Below are 24,361 nucleotides of genomic sequence, written 5' to 3' on the forward strand. Positions count from 1 at the left end.
AATTTACCTCGCGAAAGATTAGCAGGACACAAATGCACGAAATCCTCACGAATGTTTATTTCTTTTTTCCTTTCTCTCCTTTCTGCTGTTATCATCCCACCTGCTGCAGAGACAGTTATGCAATTCTGTTCTGAATCCTAACTCTTAAAATCATCTCTGCTGTGCCTCACTGTGTATTTTTATCTGATGGGGTGGCTCTGCAAAAACTACGCCTTTCTGAGGGGAAGGATTTAAGGGGGAGACAGTTGGTAAAAACCCTGCTGGAAGACGTCTGTAGCATGCTTTAATATGGGGAATGGCCACAAGGGGCGCTCTAAGCTAAGAACACAGAAGTGAAATAGTGTGAGTGGACTTCAGGATCACTGATGTTTGAAGGCGTTTGGTTAAAAGAAACCACTGATGTTTTATTCTACTTGTACTCTTGCCTTATTATTATTTTTCTAAGATTTGAAGTGAACTGGGATTTCAGAGGCCCCACAACATGATGACTGTGCCTATTTATATGACCAGGAGTTAATAATAGGTGCAACCATCAGATAAATAATACTAATAAAAATGAGGAAGTAAAATAAAGTAATGCTTAAAAAAGCCCATATGTTCAGTGACTATTGATTATTCTGCATAATTATTATGCCACTGCATTCACAGTGATTTGCAGTCTGTGAGCAGCATCAAGATGATTAATCTCTTCACATCCACCACACAACACGCAGAGTGACAGATGTGAACCAGACACTAAGTCAAAACTAAGTGACCTGCTGGATGCTAAGAGGTTCACCCTCAGAGGTCCAAGGAGTCATTTTTCTATGTGCGTCAGAATATTTGTTATTTTTTTCCTGATTGAACAGAGTTGGAAAAACAGCTGCCTGAGCTTTAACTTGTGGTTGAAAAACAAACACCTCTAACTCTCACCGCAGTCTGAGTGTTTGTTTGTTTAAATCTTCAGCTGTTTCATTTCAAACTGTTTGGCTAACTACAGAGTCTCAAGCAAAAAGAGGACCTGTGTCACTATGCCTAAGAGCCACAACTACAAGTAGTGCACCGACAAAACCATATCAGCATCTTTTTGCCATTAAACATCTTAGAGTTTGTATGAGGATATAATTTATTCTGTGTCGACCAGAAAACTCTGAACCCTTTGTGCCGTTTAGCTAAAACTGCTAAACTGTGTTGCATTGTAAGGGCACAATTGGTGTTCTCCAACGGCGCGTTTTGGCAGAACTTGAACGCAGCCTGAAGGTTTTGTTAGGATGCAAATTGTCAATCATTAAAATTCAATTCAATTCAATTCAATTCAATTCAATTCAATTTTATTTATATAGCGCCAAATCACAACAAAAGTCGCCTCAAGGCGCTTCATAGATACAGAGAAAAACCCAACAATCATATGACCCCCTATGAGCAAGCACTTTGGCGACAGTGGGAAGGAAAAACTCCCTGTTAACAGGAAGAAACCTCCGGCAGAACCAGGCTCAGGGAGGGGCGGGGCCATCTGCTGCGACCGGTTGGGGTGAGAGAAGGAAGACAGGATAAAGACATGCTGTGGAAGAGAGACAGAGGTTAATAACAGATATGATTCAATGCAGAGAGGTCTGTTAACACATAGTGAGTGAGAAAGGTGACTGGAAAGGAAAAACTCAGTGCATCATGGGAATCCCCCGGCAGCCTACGTCTATTGCAGCATAACTAAGGGAGGATTCAGGGTCACCTGGTCCAGCCCTATCTGCTTTAGCAAAAAGGAAAGTTTTAAGCCTAATCTTGAAAGTAGAGATAGTGTCTGTCTCCTGAATCCAAACTGGAAGCTGGTTCCACAGAAGAGGGGCCTGAAAACTGAAGGCTCTGCCTCCCATTCTACTTTTAAATACTCTAGGAACAACAAGTAGGCCTGCAGAGCGAGAGCGAAGTGCTCTAATAGGGTGATATGGTACTACAAGGTCATTAAGATAAGATGGGGCCTGATTATTTAAGACCTTGTATGTGAGGAGCAGGATTTTGAATTGAATTCTGGATTTAACAGGAAGCCAATGAAGGGAAGCCAAAACAGGAGAAATATGCTCTCTCTTTCTAGTCCCTGTCAGGACTCTTGCTGCAGCATTTTGGATTAGCTGAAGGCTTTTCAGTGAGTTTTTTGGACATCCTGATAATAATGAATTGCAGTTGTCCAGCCTGGAAGTAATAAATGCTTGAACTAGTTTTTCAGCGTCACTCTGAGACAGGATATTTCTAATTTTAGAGATGTTGCGCAAATGGAAGAACGCAGTCTTACATATTTGTTTAATATGTGCATTGAAGGACATGTCCTGGTCAAAAATGACTCCAAGGCTCCTCACAGCATTACTGGAGGCCAAGGTAATGCCATCCAGGGTAAGAATCTGGTTAGATACCATATTTCTAAGCTTTTCAGGGCCAAGTACAATAACCTCAGTTTGATCTGAATTAAGAAGCAGAAAGTTAGTGGCCATCCAGGTCTTTATGTCTTTAAGACATTCCTGCAGTTTAACTAATTGGTGTGTGTTATCTGGCTTCATGGACAGATAGAGCTGGGTGTCATCTGCATAGCAGTGAAAATGTATGCTATGTCTTCTAATGATACTGCCTAAGGGAAGCATGTATAATGTAAACAGAATTGGTCCTAGCACTGAACCCATAAGGTTCCACAGGGTTCAGTGATCACCTGTCTTGGTTCCTTTTTTTTTAACAGCATCTAACCAAATAAATACAGCCTTACAGGGGGGTTAATGTCTGAGACGGCTACGTGTTGGCTTCCGTTGTTGTCTGTGCCTAAAGTGTGCTCTCTCACGTCCCTGTGGGGTTTTTAGTTTGTCTATACATCACTGAGACATTGTGTTAATGTAAATGATCTGTTGTAGATCCGAATTTCATCGCCGAGTCTCATTACTTCACCTTTTTTCATTTTCTTCTTATTTAAAAATGAGCACGAACACACATTTCACATTAGTATATTAATAGCCCATGTAGAAATCTATTTCCTGCAGTGTAAATTTGCATATCGTAAAACAAATGTCTGCCCTCCCTTTCTTATTTGTTCCAAGCTTTCCTTATGCATCTTGTGGCAACAGAAGAGAAGAATTAAGCTACATCAGTTTTTCACTGCACCAGTCGGCTTCTCATGGATCATTTTAAACAGAAGTGATGAACCAAATGCTTCTTGGTTTGGAAGCAATAAAACTTTTCTTGTTTACAAATTTGAGCTGCTAGTTTTGAACCACTTTAACCCGTCTTATTTAAATTCTTGAATAATTGTATTTTGTTCATATTGGGTGAAATATTTCAAAATCAAATGGAAATATTTGATTTTCCTTTATCATCTGATAACCATAATTCTTATAGGTTATAATGCTAATTATCATATTCTAAGGTTTTATACTTGGAGGATCACCAGTGTGGGTTTAAAACATCATTTTCCCTCACATGTACATCCTGTACTGTGCTTCCTTTTGCGTTTGGCTGACATGCATCTTTAATGACGTATGCTCGGGTTATTTTGTCAATGTGCTGTTTAATATTTTCACTCGTCATAATTAACTGTGTTCAAGTTGAGATATAATCTGGAACTGGAAATAATAACCCCGATGTAGTGAAGTCATGTGGATCATCAGGGTTGGGGAAAGACTTTGAGGGATGGATTGTGAAACACACACCAGGGAACCCATCAGGTCTTCTCGTGACGTAGCCTTCTCAGGGCAGCAGCCAGTTTTTAGGGCCTGCAGGTGTCATCAGCAGATATTCAGGGAAGAGATCGCTCACTGTCCTCTGATCATTATGAATTTAGACACATTTGCAAAGATCATGATTTGATTTTGAGATTGTGTTTTTACCAGATACAGCCCATTTTTGCTTTTATTGGCTATTTTTCTACATGCAATCTAAATATGCACCAACACAGGAAGCTGGTTGAAAGTGCGTATATAAACTAGGTTAGGTTTTGAGCTGTCAGTGGAGCCACTGAAAATGTATCCAAAAGATACATGACACAAAGAGTCCACTGCGTATAGCTCTACATATTTATAATCTGATGTCTGTTTGTAGAGATTACAAAGACTTATATTCACTTGACAATGCGGGTGTTGCAAAAATCATTATGGAGTTTGAGTGTGAGAGAGTCAGTATCTGTGTGTACTGATATTTCTTTGGCTGCTTGAATTCCATCAAAATGCAGTGCTAAATACTGCAGACTGATTTACATTAGCTTGTCCTACATTACATGTATGTAGTATTGCATCTGTATTTGTATCACAGTAATGAATGCAGACTTGACTTTTGTTAGGGAAAATATTCTAAAACACTTCTTCAGTAAAGACTCAGAGAAGAGAAACACACAGAACTTCTTGCTAGCAAGGGCAGCCTCCAGACTGAGACTCGCACTAAGAAACTGCCCCAATCTTTATTTATACTTCAGTAGGTGTGTGTGTGTGTGTGTGTGTGTGTATGTGTGTGTGTGTGTGTGTGTGTGTGTGTGTGTGTGTGTGTGTGTGTGTGTGTGTGTGTGTGTGTGTCCTGCTGATCAAAGGGTCATGAGAGCACAAAAGGTACATCCTTGGTCAGGAAAGGGGGTAGTCTCCCCCACCCTAGATAACATGGTGAGGAAGTCCAGCAGTTCATCTATATGTAAAGAAGCACTTAAACTAAAACAGACATAGCTACGTTAATCCTGCCGTAAAACAATAAAACAAGGTATGAGCTCTCATGCTCCCAGACATGGGGGTGCATTCCTGGGATGCACCCCAAGCCTGCAGCCTGTTAGAGATCACACACAATTAATTATATGCCTCTAAGTATACATGGTTGAATATTTTCTAATACAAATAACTAGATCTTATAACTTAGATCATCCAACCATAGGCTCCTAGCACAACCTAGGACTCGAATGAAGTCGAGAGGCGACCGGGCCTTTGCATCCGTGGCACCCAGACTCTGGAATAACCTCCCCGTTCATATTCGCACTGCCGAGTCTATCCAGTCTTTTAAATTACGTCTTAAAACTTATTTTTTTACTTTGGCTTTTGATTCTGTCTAGTTGGCTGTTTTAGCTTGTTGCGTTGTTACCTATTGTTTGTTGTCCTCTTCTATTGTTTGTTTTAACTGTCTCATGTTTTTATTGACTGTGAAGCACTATGGTCAACACTGTTGTTTTTAATATGTGCTATATAAATAAATTTTGATTTGATTTGATTTGAACTACATGCAGTATTCTACCATATGCAAACTTATATCACTAAAAGATTATACTGACTACTAAATACAATTTTCCATTGACAACTTTGATTGGCTGATAGATTTTTAAATTAAAAGGACTTCGTGCCATTAGAGGTTTGGACAGGATATTTAATACACGCCTTCAAAATAAAAATATGTGCTTTCTTTTTCTACATCTGTGAAATTGTGCCAGTGGTTTGATTATAAAGGACCAATTAAATTTTCCAAAAAAATAATTCTAAAATCCTATAAAATTATCTACATTTCAATCCAAACCCTCCCGTCACTACTGTAGTTTGCACTAAAGTGTATTTGCTGTAATTATTTTGTCTTTGACACGTTATTATGCTGTGGGGGCGCATTTGTAGCTGCGGTGGCTCATGTCTGCTGAATGCCAACAATGTTCTTAGGAATGGTACCCGGACATTTTTGGCATCCGCCACAGTCAGGCGGCCATTTGAGAAGGAATGAAAAGGGATGGTATCTCCCTGGTTACTGCAAATTACTCAACGCATCCCCTATGAGAGGAAAACAATGGCTGCCCTCCCCACCAGCTGCCTCATTAAACAGAGACAAATCCACCAGTGCTGCTCTGCTCTGGCTGCTTGGCTGCCATTTTCACACCACTTATTCACAGAAGCCAGTCACCTGTCTGTGGAGGCCATCGCAGGCAAAAGTGTGAAAAGCAAAGCTGGATTCGGAATATTTCGTGCGTGTGCCCTCCTGTTTTTACACAGAGGGATGTGAGTGTCTCATTGGCCCCTGGGGTCTCGAACCTAAAGCAACAAAGTGCAAACTTTCATCTCAGCCACAGCGCGTTTGCACTAAGCAGCGTGTGATATTTGTGCACCGTCGCACCCTTTTACTATATAACAGTGACAATTATAGCTTTAATTTAATGCATCCACGTATTAAAGAGCAGCGCTCTATTGGCTCTGCGGGGCCTATTTAGCCTCCACATCATTAAATTAATCCCATTTCTCATTTAAACTCATTTGGATACAACTTTTTTTTGCCAAGCTTTTGTCTAGAAAGGAGAATGAGTTCCTGACCAAACGGAGACGTCCACCTTGTGAAAAAGTGACACTCGCTCTCCAAAAATAATTGAGTCACCTAAAGCAAAACTCTCTTTAGTGATGCTATTACCACCTGTGTCTGAGGCTAACACATTTCTACTCTCATTTGCTGTTTGAGTGCTGAAGCTTTAAATGTCTTGAGGTCGTTTGGTTTACACACTGTTTGTATTCTCTTCTGTCAAACAGACACTACATTGTCCACTTTTAATGCAGTGATGATGAGTTCCATTGATGAAGGGTTGTCATACATGAATAAGAAGTTGAAGCCCAATTTCAACTTGTGCATAAATTGTAATTGTGATGTAAAAGTGCCACTGCTATATGTATTGAGCCACAAGTCTGCCAAAAGTTTATTGACATGTGTGTAGTTTTTATTTCAAGCGAGTGTTCGATATTCCCAGAAATCCCAGGAAAGAGGAATAATCTGTAAGAAACACTGTTATTTTGGAGGAAGACGTCAGGCTGCAGGTAGACTTACACTGTGTGTCAGACTCATTCTACACAAAACATATACTGAGTTACTGAAAAAGAAACATAATCACTGGTGTTGGTAGTAAAGCGTCCCCAGCACTTCACTGCATCTGATTATTACATTAGATTTCCCACATTTAGTGTTTTAGTGGTGGTGGAGAGCACGTTGGTCCTCCAGGTTCATACAGGTTCAGATCTGGTGACCAGTTCACTCGATTCGCATAATTTTCATCTTCATCAATCTACTGAGTGACCCCTCATGCCCTCTGGATGAGGTATTATCATCCTGGAAGACACTGCTCCCATGAGGATAGATGTTTCTCCTCCAAGACAAAGGTGACCACTCAGAACAAATTGCTATTGATTTGTAGTGACCCTCTCCTCTCAGGGTACAAGTGGACCCAAGGCGTTGCCAGCAAAATGCCCCCAAACAGCATCACGCTGCCAGCAGCTCCCCTCACTGTACTGTCCAGGTTTTTCCTGTACGTCCATTCATCTGTACAAATAAGTGAAAGTCCTTTTAAAAATGATATAAAGGGTATGAAACCAAGAAATTCCAATGCATACACTAGTGCTGAAGTTAATGAAGGCAAACTGCAATAAAAGACACCTCTAAAGTATTTATCGTTTGCAGTACCTCCTGTTCTGTTTGTGCAAATGACCTAAATCAGGAGATCAGGCTGTGAGTTAAGTTTAACAAAAGACAAACTTTTGTTTGTCCTTTCAAGCAGCTGCTGAAGCTTTTTTCATCACCATTAACAATTTGTCAAAAAATCTGCTTTAGAGCTGTACTCATTTCCTTTGTGAATTCATCACTGCTTTGCTCTATTTTGTTTTACATCCGGTTGCACTTTGCAGAAACGAGATGCTGTCAGCAGTAAGAAACTTCGGCAGGCATCACAAATCAGCTTTAGCCTACTAAACTAATAATTCATGAAGTTACGAATATTGTATCTGCAAGTCCCTCGTCTTAGTTACATAGACTCTAAATACTTATATGATATAACATGATCTATAATGTAGCTTCACATGAATGAATCTGATAATTAAATAAAAGTTTTTCTTAGTAAGCGTAACAATGTAAGAAAATGTTGATTTAGCTTTTCGGAAATAATGAATTATTGAGTCTAAAGATGGGAGTTACACATCAGCTCATTTAAGCTTTGGGTGTCATTAAAGCTCCTGTAATTTGACAGATGAGCCCTCAAAGTTATTGTTAAACCAAGTCATGTTAGCAGGCGAACAACCCGCGTGCATCAGCTGTAAGCTGTGATTAATGTGCTGTTGTTTCCTCTGGGTACAAACCCACACCTGTCTCTATTTTATAACATTGATCTATGACAGATCAATGAAGGCAAGGGAACAATTGCAGGCAAGTAGAGGAGACATGCTTAGACGTCGGGACTGCCTCTCGAGGTTACACGCTGGTCTGTGAGTGTGTCGGACTTTTGTTTTCAGCTGACGTCCCAGGGGAGCACATCAGAGGCTTTCCTTTTCCTATTAAGCCTGTACGATCAATAGCTCATCTCATCACGTAGCCCGAGCCCCCACCAACATTCAGCAAAGAAATAATTAATGTTTGAAAAAAATGTGTGAAGTAAAAGATGTACCGTTTCTTTGCTTGTTATCACTGCTGGTCCAACAACATCTGACACCACAGCCATGTTTTCTATGAGTGTTTCTATTTGTTGTTGTTTATGTTGCTAATGCATCTGTTTTCTTAGTTTCTCTTTTTATTTCTGAAAAGCACAAACTACAGCAACATTTCTATTGACTGCAGCACCGAGCGTCTCCTGGGATGCCGCCTTAAACTGTGTGTAGTTATAGCCGCAATCATCCTTCTTCCTTTCCCCAAGCCTGCCCATCAGCCCTGTTTGCCTGGTTCTGTCCATCCATCGTCTCATCTGCCCGTCTTTTCTCTTTGCTGTACCTGAGCAGAATTATGATTCATAGCCTTCTCAGATACATTGTGATTGATTGGGCTTTCCAGCTAACTAATGAATTGGCCCCTCAAGGACATGTAGAGGGCCAGCTTTGGTAATAATGTGGACTCTGCTGAAGGCAGCTCACAGGCTCCTGACACCACAGGTTTAACGCTTACAGTGTTTATTTGGATTTGGCTTTTGCAGGGGCTTTGTTAGGCTTTCATTTTTAAATAGCTTCTAATAGCCTTTTGCATTTTGTCTTATAGTGGCATGCTGCTGTAAAATTATGCTGTGTGTGTGTGATTATATGGCAAACAACTTATTAAACAGGTGTCAGTTCAGTATTTCTATAATCCTTAAAATGCTGGGTTTTCCCTGTTAAATGTATGCTCACTGTGAAAGATGTAGGTGGTAGCTCACAGTGATGAACCTGCACCATGTTTTCACCCGACTTCAGTTCCCATCAGCTCTGCATCTTTGCTTTCTCATTGTTTAAGTTCTGAGGTCAATCATGTTGCCGTAAACGACCTACACGGCACCAAAGAGCTGACGTATATGGTGGTTAACCACAAGATAATCCAAAGGAGCTCAATAGATGTCAATAGTGGAGTCAAAAACCTAACTGCACATAACCTGCTTAGTAATGATGACAATGTGGTCACCTCAGCAGTTGTTGCCCTTGTGTGGTATGTTGGGTAGAGTAGTGGTGCAGTGGTTAGCTGTGTCAGCTTACAGCACCAGGGTTCTGGGTTTCAGATCAGGCCTGTCTGTGTGACTGAATGTTCTCCTTTTGCTGCAAAGTCCAAAGACACGTATGTTGAAAGTCTTGTTCAATATTTTGGGGTTTTTTTTCAGCTGATAGCAGTTTAATAACGATTTAGCTGTTAGGTACCTCGTTTTGTATTCCCTGACTGATTATAGATGATAGGTTTTTACCTACTGTTAACTTATGCTGTTCAAAATACCATCCAGTCACCAGGCATATCTGTCTTTCTCACATAATTGTTACACTTACCTTCCAGATCAAGCAAATGTTAATATGAGGCAAAGATAACCAAAGAAAATACAAAATGCAGCTTTTGAAAGAGGATTTTATTTATTGGGAGAGAAAAAGCTCCCCAACTCCATTAAGCCCTGTGTGAAAAGGTAACTGCCCCCCCCCCCCCCCCCCCTTAGTAACTTGTGAACTAACTGTGATTAACTGCATTTTTTACAAAGCTCACTATGAGTAGCTGCGCATGGAGCCGGTTACTGCTCAATCTGCTGAATTAAAAACAAAACAAACAAACAAAAAACAAAAAGTTACCTACCCCCCACTCCCCCACCCCCTCCCCAAAAGCAACACATTACACCGTGATCTAACGTAGCTAACAGGAAGAAAACTCATTGACAGCAATCAGTCCTGAAAGCATTTCAAAGTTTCTAAGGGGCTCAGGAAAGGAGTGAACAGTGTTGATCCTGCTCAAACCAAAATCAGGGTTTCAGTGATTCAAGTTCCAAACTGAAATCCAATTGAAATGCTTTACATGACCCTACGGAGACAGTAAAAATCCTCCAACGTTGTGAAAGTCTCTTTGACAGCAATCAGTTATTATAGGAGGCTTTTAACAAAATACATAGAGCAAGGTAGGCTTGGACTGCTTTTTCCCTTAACAAATGAAATAATAATAATTTAAAACCATATTGTGTATTACTGTTATCGATTTCTAATGTTATTTTTATTTAACCAATTTTTTTGACAATCAAAATAAGAAATCAGGAAGAGGCCAAACCTTTAAAACGCTTTAACAACAATAGATTTCTACACAGACGTAACGTAAAAGCTACAGTGTTGCCAACCTTTTGGTGTCCATCCATTACTGTGCTGAACATGTTACACAACAGTCACCTCTGGAAATCATCACAGTGTTTCATGCATTTATCATTTGGTTTGATGTGTTGAAATCACTTGTTGAGTGCAAACTGAAGCAGCACCTGCTGTGATGAGAGTGGGAATAAAAATACTGACTAAATGCATTTCAGCCATTTTAACAGTGCTTTCACTGTAAAGGCTGCAGACAGCCAAACACGCTCAGACAGCTGTGTAGAAACACTGATTCATCACATGCAAAAAGAGGAATTTAATAAGATTTTCTTTACTTTTTAGACGTCTTTCAACTTGAGAGTTATACATGATTTGTGTTAATTACAGTTCAGTATATTGTGTTACTGTATCTGTAAAGTCACCACCTATACCTGAACAAGTGTTTCTAAATGAAACTGAAAGGTCAGCAGGACCTTAAGACTCAAACACGTCTCCTTTGTCTCCACAGCAATAAAAGGAAGCAGACAACACAGAGACAAACAGAAAATACAAATATCTATTAGAAGATGCAAATATAACCCACGTGAAGTTTGTGCAGAGGTGAAAAGTTTGAGTTCTCAGGACAGAAAGAGACTGTACAGCTGGAGACAAAATGTTCTTTAACTTTGAGATATTGAAGCTTCTTTCTTTGAAATAAAACATGAAAACATTTCATCACGCTTCATGTTCAAATGTGCAGACCATAAACAACATGTTCATCATACTGAATTAATAACACAAGTAAATGTAGATGTTAGAAGTTCAGCTTTGCTCTGGTTAGTAGGTTCACGTCAGGTTAAACTGACTTATGCTCGCTAACTGACAACATACGAGGTTTAGAGTCAGCTTTAACCTGAGGAACAGCGTCTTCAACATCCCGCAGACATTTTGCTGCATTATCAGCTTACCCTTTGTTTCATAACAACCTTATTTCCATTTTATTTTAAATGAAGACGGTTCAGTGTAAATAGGGCTGCGTCCTGAGTATGCACGGGACTGCGAGACCGAGTACAGCTCTGATGTCACCATTAAATCTGTGGATGAAATGACTGTGATGGACATGATTGTGGATGGTGACGGCTCTGCAGAGACCAGATCAGCCATCTGACACAATGGTGCCAGATCACAACTGTGCCCTCACTGTCAACATACCATGGAGCCGATTGTGGATTTCAGGCGGCCTCATTGACATCGACAGAGCCCCAGTTGAGCTGGTCAGCAATTTTAAGTTTCTTGGTGTGACCATCACAGAGGACCTCAGATGGTCCACATACACCAACAGCAAGGTTAGGAAGGCCCAGGTCTTTGAATGCTCCACTGACAGCATCCTGCTGTGCCGCGTCTGGTACAGAAGCTGCACCATAGATCAACCCAGTGAGGGAAGCAGAGAGTATCAGGGGAGGTGAGTTTCCCATCCTTCCAGCAGAAATGCGAGCTTGGACGCAGTGCCGAGTCCAACACATCAGACACTCAGCACCCAAACCACAACCTGTTCCAGGCCCGTGAGAACTCCCAGCCTGGGAAACACTATAAATATGTCCCCAGCAGGATCCAAGACAGTTATTTTCCACCTGCTCTCAGGTTGCTGAACAAATTATGACCTGTTTAATTATTTATTATTATTATTATTTTACCCACTTTTTGCTTTTGTAAAACTGTAAATCTGAATCTAAATCTATATCCAAAATAAAGTGCTCCATGGCTCCGACATGAGTGAATCTTTTTCTCTTTAAAAGGAGAGCCACTCTTCCTCCTTCAAAATAAGACTCTGGTCCTACACACATGTAACCTTCAGCTGGGTTGTGTTGCATAGTTGACACTTGTAAATGCCGTGTAAGGAATAGATGCAAAATACTGAACTAACAACTAGCAGCTGCTTAAACTGACCATTAATTACAACATGAAATAAGTGTCCCTACAGTATATCAGCTGTAGGTGCATAAATGAGCAGCTACTTTGTTCATCGTTTTGTTGGAACAGTTCCTAAATATTTTATATATTATAATATAATACTTTATTTATTATAAATTGTCACTTAGAGTAATGCTCTCATTAAACATGTGAGCCTATTAATCATGACTTAATTCATTATATAAAAGCATTACTTCTCCTTAATGTGTCACTTCAAAACATGAATAGTTAAGTATTTGCTAATACTTTACTAATGCTTAACAGTGTGCAGTTCTCATAAAGTGTTAGTGAGTGTAAGCCATCAGTCCATACAAAATGGATGTTTCCTTTCTGTTTAAAGCCTTTTCATTTGGGTTTTTCAAGGACGTGACGATGCTATTAGAGGTCGACCTTAATGCTAACCCTAACATATAGGTTAAAGAAGAGGGTGTGAAAATGAATCGCTGTGTTGCTCATCACTCTAGGTTTTGAGTCTTACATACGACATCATGACTTTATTTGTTATGGCATCATAGTTACAGTCACACCAAAGACCCACAGACTCAGTGGGATTTTTGGTGTGACTGATAGCATCTGTCTGCAATGAGATATTATATTTCCCAGCTTCTGAATTTTAATAAATGTCGAAGGAAATTGAGTGAGTCAATCTGGGTTTAAAGTCTTTATCAGGACACCTCAGCAGGGAGCAAACCTGTGAACACTGTGCCACAGATCGCTGTGCTCTGAAGCCTGCAGCGCTGCACACTTCTGTTGTTTATTCAGCTCCAGCTTTGGGATGATGTTGAGTGCGGCTTTCATAACCCTCAGTTTGCCTTTTAAGTCACAAGATGTGTCTTGCATGGTGTAATGTGTCTCAGAAAACAGTCAAAACTAGTTTGACAGTGTAGCTACACAGAGTGTACAATTAGCCTGTGGCACCGCTGTTTGTTCAGTCTGATACATTCAAAACGCAGCCGATGGCTCGGATCTAACTGGGAGCTTTATTAGACATGTAAGCTGCTGGTTTGCATGGGATGATGGAATGTTCTCCCACTTTGTGTGTGTGTGTCCATACTTTGGGATTTAGCATGTATAGCTCAGTTGGCAACATCATTTCTGTTCTTTGTAGCATTGTGACCCAGAAAAAAAGTGTAATAAGACCAACACGTGTGTGTGTGTGCGCAACCACAGTGTTTCCTTACCTGCAGTGCTTTCATGTTCTCATATTACCAGTTCTCTATCTCTTATCTCTCTCTTCAACAGCTCTCTTTCTCTCCCCCCCCCTCTTTCTCTCGCTCTTGCCAAGCCAGCCGGTGTTGACGAAGCACTAGCTGTTGAAAGAGAATGACTGTGTGTGTGTGTGCTGTTGACAGAGCTGAGAGATTTAATTGACACCCACAGAGAGAATTATACAAGCTTCCAAATGCTCTCTCTGTGTCTGTTTAATATTTTGCTGCATCTATGCGCATGAGTGTGTCCTAATTCCCACCCATGACCGCAGTGCACGGGGGCTCTGGGGTGAGTGGAGGCTCTTCCTTCCCTCTGTTTTATAGACAGGTCGCATTTGTGTTTCTTCTCTCCTCCTCTTCTCCAGCACTCCCATTTCTTTCGCTCTTTCCTTCCATCATTCATTCTCATTCATGCCTGATTCTCTTGTCTTCTTTCTCTGAGCAGTTCATCCTTTGTGACGTATAATAAACTTCTTTAATCTGTTGTCTTTTTTGTTGTTTACAACATGCTTCAGTCCAAATGTGGGGAATTACAACACATCCTGCAAGTTGTTATCTTCCTGTTTTCTGTCCTTTGTGATTTCATATGTGCGTGCATTCATTGTAAGAGTGTGTTACTATGGTTTGGAGTTACTTCCTTTGGCTTTGTATGTATCATATTTTATCAGGATGAGTATTTTTTTCCAGAAAAATAAATAAATATATTGTGCAATAAATGTTTAACCAATAAATTGCATAAAATGCTGTTTGTAGCAAAAATGACACAAATTATAACTCCAAGAAGCAAATTTATATTCAATTTAAAAATAAAATTAGTCAGAAGGTTCAATAAACACTCCAGTTTCAAAAAAATTATTTATTTTTTTTTTTTTTTGCAGTTAATGGTTCCTACTTTGAAGGTTTAAAGAGAAAAATGAAGGTTGGTGTAAAACAACTAATAAGACCGAATAAAACACTGAGTTACAAAACATAACATAAACATTTAAAATGCGTTGAAAGTTTGTTCAGCTAATCTAATCAATATTTGTATATCAACTTACAGAAATGCATGCGTGAGTGTGTTTCCTCAGATAAAGTCAAACACAGGGCCGTGCAGAGATGTTTAAAGGGGCGGGTGCTCAAAGTTAAAAAGGGGCACATTGAACCAGGCTGAATAACAACTACACACATTCATCAAGAATCTAATATGGGATCGCATCATAGTATATCACTGTTGTGAGGTGGTGACAAGGCAAAGCAAACGTAACCTGTGTTTGACCTGATTGGTACAATGTTGCTGTTGGGGGGTTTCTGGTGCTGCTGCTGCTGAATGTGCTGGAGGGCAGGGCTGATCTGAGACTGTAGACATTAAAAAGTTCATAAGAGAGATGGGAGCTGATTAAACAAGTGTCATGAGATAATAACAAAATGCGCTTGGAACTACACTCAACAAAAATATAAACGCAACACCTTTGTTACTGCTCCCATTCCCCATGGGATGGACGTAGAGACCTAAAATTCATTCCAGATACACAATATAACCATCCCTCCCAAACAGTGGTCACAAATCAGTCCAAATGTGTGGTAGTGGGCACATCTGCTATATTGAGATAATCCATCCCACCTCACAGGTGTGCCACATCAGGATGCTGATCTGACATCATGAGTAGTGCACAGGTGTACCTCAGACTGCCCACAACAAAAGGCCACCCTGGAATGTGCAGTTTTGTCAGAGTGTATAAGGCAACAAAAAAACTGTGCGAAATAAACTCGGCTCTGCCTGTGAATCACTCTTTGCTTCTGTTCCTCCTTCATCCCCTCATCTCATCTATCACTCTCCCCTTGCTGTCCATCTGAGAACAAGGCACAAACTGCTATTGCAATAAACTATTATTTAGTTATCCACACTCAGCAACTGTTGCTCTTAACCTACAATAAAATGATGATAAAATGTTATAGAAGCAAAACATTCCTGGAATACCTCTCCAACATCTGGTACGTGTGTCATTACCTGCGCTCTTTGTAATCCAGCTGCTGAGGGATTTAGTAGCCTCACACAGCTCCGACTGTTTCCTCCTCGTGTCCTTACCAGGTATGTCTGGACAATGTTATATAATGAGTAATAATTTAAAACATCTATACACATAAAACACACACAAGCACGTACACACAGGGACATTTTAGACCTTCTTCAGAATACTGTATATACTATGGCCACAAGTTTCCATCATGTTGCTGATCCAGAATCCTTCCCTTATTATTTATTACTAGAGCTACAATAATAAAGCAATGAGAAAAAAGTAATAAATATGAAATAATGTATTTATGATGATTCCATTTGTTTCACTATCCACTCTGTGCAGGCAGAAAGTTTATTAAATGTTTAAACTGCAGAGATACAAGAATTTTACTGCTGTAAAATCAGCATTTTGTCATATTTAGAATATAAGTCTAATATAATATATTTCTTAATTTATGTTCTTTAAAATACAGTGTGTGTTTTTAAAATATCACAATTTTAATAATCCATAATTATGTGGACATGCACATTATATCGTTTTTAGTGAAATATAATCCCCCCTGAAAGGCAGGAAAAGCCCGGTAATTTACTTTAAAACTAAAAATGTTCCCTATGACCAGCACTACTTGTGCAGTTAATAAAAGGACAGGTAATGTTTGTCGCGCCGTTACACACACAGCAAGCTCATCAGTTGCCACATAATAAGCTAATACTCCTGTGTGCTATAGACTACAGTGTGCGCTGTACACCTGCTTACTGGTTGTGTCGCATCAGTCTGTGTCTCTGAGTTAATTTGTGTTTCTCCTACAGCTCCGGACCGCCCAGGCAGAAAAAATGTGCGTGTTCTTTGTGAGCTCGTTCCCGGCTCGTAATCAGCGCGTTCTGCCGTCAAAGGCGATGTTAACCATTCCTTGCCGTCAGTCCCCTGACCGTGGTCGGGAGACGCGAGGGGAGATGCTTCCTCCAGGGCCGAAGTTTGTCCTCCTTCGGGGTTAACTCCCTTCACTTTTGTGGAGTAGTGAGGCAGACAGAAATCAGCCGAGGCACCGGAGAGTACTGAAGAGATGAGGCTTTAATAACAGTACTGCACACTTCGAAAACACACTGCATAGGCTGTAGCCCGTTAGAACGGTGCTCCTGGTCGCCCTCTCTACTCATGACACACTCTCTCCCTCTTTTTTTCCTCTTCCGCTCCCCGCATTTCCTTCACGCGCATGCTCACACACACATCACATACACTCCTTACTGCACCCAGTCACACACAAGACAGCAATTCTCGCAACAGCGATCATTGGTTAATGGTCATCATGTGACTGATGCAAGCCAGATCCTTTTAAAAATGTGATTAATAGTTAAATATTATTGCTGAGGGGCACAGACAGGACTCCGCACACAAACATAAAAAAATAAAAAATTAATAAAAAACAAAATTGCCTCATTAAAAGGGAATTTTAGGCACCCATCAGCCCCCCCCCCCCCCTCCCCACATTGGTCGGATTGGTCGAGCCTCTTGTTTTTCAGTAAAAGCTGCGAATTACAAAATCTCTTGAGTTTCCCTATAATATGTCACCTGTCTGGAAACAAAACACAGAAATACAGAAAAATGAGCATCATGATGTTGTCATGACAAATCAATAAGTTCCCTCAAATAGTTCCCTCTAGAGGTGTGGAGACCAAAAACCAGGCTAAAAGGACATTTATTATTCGACTATAAACATGGTGGGAAATATGGAAATGTTTCTTTGTTTAACTGCTGTCATAGAGCAAGTGGAGCCTTTTAGTCCCTGTGAAAACCATCATCAAACAGGAAAACCATCCTGTTTTAGTAACCACCATGTTACTAAAACAGTGCTGGACAATAGACATGAGGTAGCCATGGACTTATACTGATGACATCAGATATCAGAAACCGCTAACATACACAACAGTTGAACAGATCTGTGATTTGAGAAGCTCTTCCTTCAGTTTCCACACTCCTGCTGTTTTTTATTGGGTGATAAGTTAGCAGCTGCTCTCACAAACATCAGCCTGGCTGGACTGTAGGGTGAGAAAGCTGTTCATTTTGCTCATAGATTAGTCTAATGTAAGATATACTGTTTTAAAACAGACCTTGTCCCCTAAGACAAGAATGTCTTTGGAACTGCTGAATTCTGATGAGGTGAACACAACCTCATCAGTCATCAGTCACTGATTTCTTCTTCTTTAAAAAACACTTTTGGCTCGTTAGTCCTGCTTCAGAGTTAATGACTAAACTGCTTCATGTAACAGATTAGTTTGGGCATCTGTCTGAAGTCTGCTGAAGTCGTACATCAGGTTTGCACTAAAGTTATCGCTGGAGTTTATTGGATATATCTATTTGAATCAAAGAAAAGGCGTTAGTCATATAAAACAAAGATGTTAACATACTGTGCATGTGCATGGAATTACATATCAACAACAAGTGCATTCTGCTCAACCATAACCATGGATGGATTATGAACCTTGTGATACTAGCATTGACAGATATGGGGTCTGTTTTTATAATGATTTATGTTACAATGAATTTGAATCCAACATACTCATGCAGATATGCCCCGTAAAGGATGTTACATACTCTATATATAGTGTTGATAATGCGAACACCTGTCAGATATAACAATAATAATGGATTGCATTTATATAGCGCTTTTCGGGGCCCTCAAAGCGCTTTACAATGCTACTATTCATTCACACTCACATTCACACACTGGTGGAGGCAGCTACAGTTGTAGCCACAGATACCCTGGGGCAGACTGACAGACACGAGGCTGCCATATCACGCCATTGGGCCCTCTGGCCATCACCAGTAGGTAGCTGAAGTGTCTTGCCCAAGGACACAATGACCAAGACAGATAGAGCTGGGGATTGAACCGCCAACCTTCCGGTTACAAGATGAGCTTGCAAACTGGGCACGCTCCATTTTGCGTCACTATTTTTAAATCCCTGTAGAACCGGAACCACGTAAGCTAGCGCAATATTTTTTTTTTGCATATGAAACCGGAGGAGTTGTACTTACATCTTATGTCATCAGCTTGTCCTAGGTCACGGTTTCCTTCCACATACAGCTTTGTAAAAATTGCATAAAAACCACTTGCAGCAAAAAACCCCATAATATTCCAGAAACACGGTTTGCCGATCCGATCAGCTGTTTGTAAAACTTCCTAGGTTGGAATATCGCGAACTATCTTATGTCCGCCATTACCTGCCCAAAACCAGAAGTGACATCATTTTTCGCAGAAGATGTAGTTTTTACTTATAGGCCTGATAAGCCTATTCTGGTGTTTTTAAAAGTCACGTTTGACTTCATGCTTTTCTGAGTAGTTGCTGGGATGCTTAGAACTCAAATTGCACTGCTTTAAATAGTTTATTTTGATGCACATGCTGTTTTCTTTGCAAATTTGCATTATAATTTTTATTTTCATTATTCCTGCAGTATATAAAAATTGGTATATCTCAAAAATAAAACTATGAAGACACTCAAAATAAATTTCCTGTTGTTGTAAACTATTTTTTGCAACTTCTTTGTATTTAAAGTTTTGAGGGATAAACTTCTTAAATTTCTCTTAGTAGAAATATATGTCAAAAAACCCAAAATGATTTTTAATTTTTTTTGCAGTTCATTGCATGTTTTTGCAATTTATGTAATTACTATGGACTTAATGCATACATATTATTAAAGTTTGGGCTATAACAGTTGTATTGATGTATACCAACTTGAAATGCTCTGAAAAATGTCTCCACAGCATGTAAAAATATAAACTAGGCTCTGGCAGACTTGGTTCTATGGTAGGTCTTAAAGGGTTAATGTCATCCTGGTAAGTTGTACACTGTAATAATTCGATCTTCATCTAAAAATAACATATTTTCTTCTTATGTTTGCACACAGTACACCACTCTGTACACATAAATGAATCGCATACACACTTATTTATTCAGTTTATTACAAGGTTCTGAACTATTCACGAACATAAATCTGCATATTCATAACCCCACTTTGGGGTCTGTGCAGAATACACAGATCACACGGAGCACATGTTAAATCCTCCCTGTTTTATCTCTACACCACTGCCCCATCGCCTTTTGCAGCCCACAGAAACTTTTTCATGCATGATAAATTTTTACATCATAATCATTTTTATTTTCATCCTGAAAGATGCAGATGAGGTTGCGAAATCATTGAGAGCATGACATTAGCTAATCTTGTTGATGTGTGTTTGCTTATGTGCATAAGTCCATATGCAGGAACACAGGTTTGTGCAGTCATGTATGTGTGGGTCTTCCTATAATGCCGTGTGTAGCTCTCCCCAGAGTGTTGACTGTATTTATGTTCAATATGTGTGTGTGTATTTGTCATAGTCTTTTCATAAAAAGGAGGATGAATGAACACTGAAGAAGCGTTAGTCTGAGTCATGCACATGAGCCACCGCAAATCTGTAGTTTGTGTGTGTGTGTGTGTGTGTGTGTGTGTGTGTAATGATCATAGAACAACTGGACAAAAATACCGAAGGTCAAACGATGTGATCTATGTGACTTTCTCATAAACATTATTGAATCACTATATACATGCAGACAGATATGAATCACATGAAGTAGGAAATATTTGTGTGAGAGTCGGGATAAAGAGAATACTGTATGAACAGCTATCTAAATGACAAATTTCCATATAAATGAATGTTCTGCACTCAGCCTGAAAGCCATAGTGATTCATTGTCATGCATGTTAAAATGCAGTGTATTTGCTGTGACCTTAGCATTCTGTCTGTTTCACTATAATTAGGGTTAAAGGTCAGTGTGCTATTTAATGTATTAAGAAAACTTAGAAGAAGAAAGAATGTAACAGAAGCCACAAATTAGTTTTATTTCATCTGTGCTGCTTTTGTCCAACTAGTCAGGCATTGACAAACTACGCACTGCAGCAAACGTTGACTTCTGCTTACTACAAATGTTTGCATTATTTGGAAACTGGCACTTCCTGAAAGCTTACATTGTTAAATTCTTACAGAGTGTTTTACTGATGATTTGACATAAAGTTCTAGGAAGTGCTCAAGTAGCACAAAGAACATCATATATCACTACGAGGTAAATCAGGTATAGGTAACAGGTTTAGGATATATAAAGAGGCACATCTAATATTAACTCTTAATTCTCCAAAAGTGCTGAAACCAAAGGAGTTTTTTTTGTCTTTAGGTATAACAGCAGCATTACTCCATCGATCAGTCAGTGTCCTATTTTGGTCCAGGCATAAAAATGTACATATATTAGAGAAAGACGTTTGCTCTAAATATTGCAGTTTGTCAGTGGATCAGTCCTGTGGAATTTGCCTTTTTTCTCTTTACTCTCCATAATACATGAAATTGAGGCTGCGTATATCCACATTCTTAGAAGATAAACTGTAATATTATTGGTGCTAAATGTGTACAGATATAATTTTCTTCCAATCATTCTTTAGATATTTTATTTGCTTATGATCTGCAAAAATGTGCAGTATTTACTCCGATCATAGTTTTCTTTTCTTTTTTCCTGGTCCTCAGTGGTTTGGTCTTTACTTACGTGGTTTTTGTTCCCCCTCTGGCCAAACTATTCAATTACAAATTACACACTAATTACAAACTACTAAAAGAAGAGTCAAGGCTAAAACATTTCAGTTTGTTGTTTATTCTTATTTTAAGCAGTAAGAAGAAGCTACAAATCAAATATTGAAACTTAAACTAGTGTGACTAACTGGTAGTCTGGTTGCTGAAGGCCCCCGGTGTTTTTGTTTAAGGTGTTTCATCCCAATGATTTATACATGAACCAAGGTTACGAGTTGTTAATTAAAAGATGTCTCCACATGCCAAATACGTTGCTATGATTGCAGTAAGCGTTGAAGCACTCATTTCATTATTCATGGTCTGTGGAGGAGCTCCAAGATTCATCTATTTGACATCACTGCACTCTGTCTTTCCACAGTTCAGTTTAGAAAAATTTCTCGGATTCCTAAATTATATATGAACCAAAACAGTTTTGTCAATTTAATGTGCTGCTGAAATGCCCCTTACAGAAAGCATAGTTGTGGTTTTATTACAAATCACATTTAACAAAATCCTGTTCCAAGCTAATCTTTATTTTCTGCTAGAAGCGTCTCTTTCATCTGCCTCTCACTGGTACTCGAAGAGGCCTTTGGCTTTAGCACCTCGCTGCAGTGCTGCATCTAAAATTATAACTCTCAAAGTGGACCAAAGAGATTTTGATTTTTCTGCACTGATGTGTAGGTGCCCTGATGCAGAGTTAGAGAGGTCTTCATGATATGCTCCACATGCTGTGTAGCTGGTTAACTTTCACTGTTTACCATTTATAATCATCCTGGATGCAGTACCTAATGTTTGACGCTGTCTTTACCATCGCTGCCATCACGATCTTCATCATCTCAGGGGCAGAAAGAAATATAGCAACAGAAAAATAATCATTATGCTGCCAGAATGGGATTTGGGCTTCAAAACAGTCTAAAAATAAACATTGTTACAATAAACAGATCAAGAGCGATTGATTGTTTGATTTACAAAAAAGACTTTTTGGTTTTTAAACCAGGATACTCGGATACAAACGTGGATAAATGCTACGATATCAATGGTTCGTGCTGTTTTCACTCCCGTCTTGTCACAAAGCATCAAAAAGCAGCAGCAAGGAAACATGTTGTTGCTTTAGAAACATTTCTATGCAACAGTGCGCTTCATGCCAACTTATGGTTGAGTTGTAGGGTACAATCACATATGTATGAAAGAAACTCTGAACGAGGACAGAAATGAAAGCTGGGAGTTATAATTGTTGTTTTTCAGTAAGCATCTACCACTGAATTTAATAAGTATAATTATGGGCCAAACCAAACAGCCAGCGGTGTTTCCAGGGCAATGATTGGCCACAGATTGCATCCCTCTTACTGTTATTAACACCAAGGATTTACTGTTGCCATCCAATAATGCAGTGGGAGTGGACTGAGTCAGATTATGGAAGTAATTGTACAAATTGGTGGAGCAGGAGCAGATATGTCATGACTTACTTCCTACTAGGTGCCTGAAAGCTTCAAAACCACTGAGTCTAAAATTGACCATAAATCAACCTGATAGTCTTTTATTAGAACGTCTTGCAGTGAGTTTGCAGCACAGCCTCACTCTGCCTCCCTGAAAGGCCAAGCTGATGACATCACTGGGGTCATGTTCTCAAGACTGACAAAGCACGCTCAGAGAACCACAACTCAGTTGCCTTCACAGTGTGAGTAGTGTTACAAGAAGTTTGGATCACCAGCTGTGCAAAGCAGGCAATCTCCATGGAAGTCAGAGCTGAAACTGAGCCAATCCATCAGAGGTAAGTTCAGTCAAATCCAGGGTTAAAGCTATCTCTCTCTCTCTCTCACACACACACACACACACACACACACACACACACACACACACACACACACAATATTGATGATCTACTGTTTTCAGAATTTTTAATTTCTTTCCTTTAGGTTTATAAATGATTTACAGTTTGTAAAGCAGAACAGATTTGTTTTCTGTGTTTTGATTTGTCCCCATATTCTCTTAAAATAAATCCCTGACAGCTTGACAATTGCTCACTAATGTTCACTGCTTTGCTTCATAGGTAAGATGGTAAAATTATAACTCAAGCATCCACCATCTAATTGATGTTAGCTAAACTCAAACCATGCTTTCCTTTCAAGCAATATTAATTCCTATCATGTCAGGGGTGCAACGATACACAAAATTCACGGTTCGGTTCGGTTTGATACTTTGGTGTGAATGTGTGTGTGAATGGGTGAATGACTGAATGTAGTGTGAAGCGCTTTGGGGTCCTTAGGGACTAGAAAAGCGCTATACAAATGGCCATTTACCATTTGGTGTCACGGTTCGATATTTTTTCGATACAAAAAAAATGTTCATTCCTTTTTAATTTTTCATTTATTAAAATTATAAATATATATTTTAACTCAAAAGTACAGTTTTTAAATTTAATGTTGCTGAAACAACAAAGTAATAAAAAAAATCTATCTGAATCACTCATCTTTGGAAAAGAGAGTTTATTACAGAGAAATGGCTCTTTCCAAAATAAAAGCTATGCTATACGCTTCTTCTGCGCTATATTCTCAGCAGCATATTAAACATATCAGGTCCCCATAAGGAGAATCATGTGCTAACGGCTGTCTAAATGAAGTTTGTAGCATGTGTGCTTGTTGTTTTTGTCTGCTTCCACTTGTCTTTGCACTAGGATGATGTGCAGTCATGTTCGTTGTGTTCCCACTAGTGCTGTCAGCGTTAATCTCGTTGAAATGACGTTAACGCCACAACACGGCAAATCTCCGTTAACGAGCTACCGCAGATCGCCCCGTGCGTGGGGCTGGACGGCCAACACGTTAACGAGCTAACTGCGCTAACCACTAGTTTCCACCAATGTAATTGAGCATTGCGTGGCACATCCGACATACTGTTTTACTTTTGTCCATGACACGCTTACCTTCAGGGTCATACGTCACATGAAAACCAAAATAGTTCCATAAGCCAGATCTGAATGAGGGTGGGGGAGGTTCAATTTGCCATGTTGTAACCAGAGCTTAACTTCTGTCTCACTAGCTTGCCCTGCGCTCAGTAAATCTGCGTTCGACTACTCCGCCCAGGCTGCACTGTCGAGCGCAGATCCACTGAGCGCTCAACACAGACA

Source organism: Rhamphochromis longiceps, linkage group LG2 (genome assembly GCF_057381845.1).
Source record: "Rhamphochromis longiceps isolate RC_006_pf linkage group LG2, R_longiceps_female_GT1.1, whole genome shotgun sequence".
Classification (NCBI taxonomy): Eukaryota; Metazoa; Chordata; class Actinopteri; order Cichliformes; family Cichlidae; genus Rhamphochromis; species Rhamphochromis longiceps.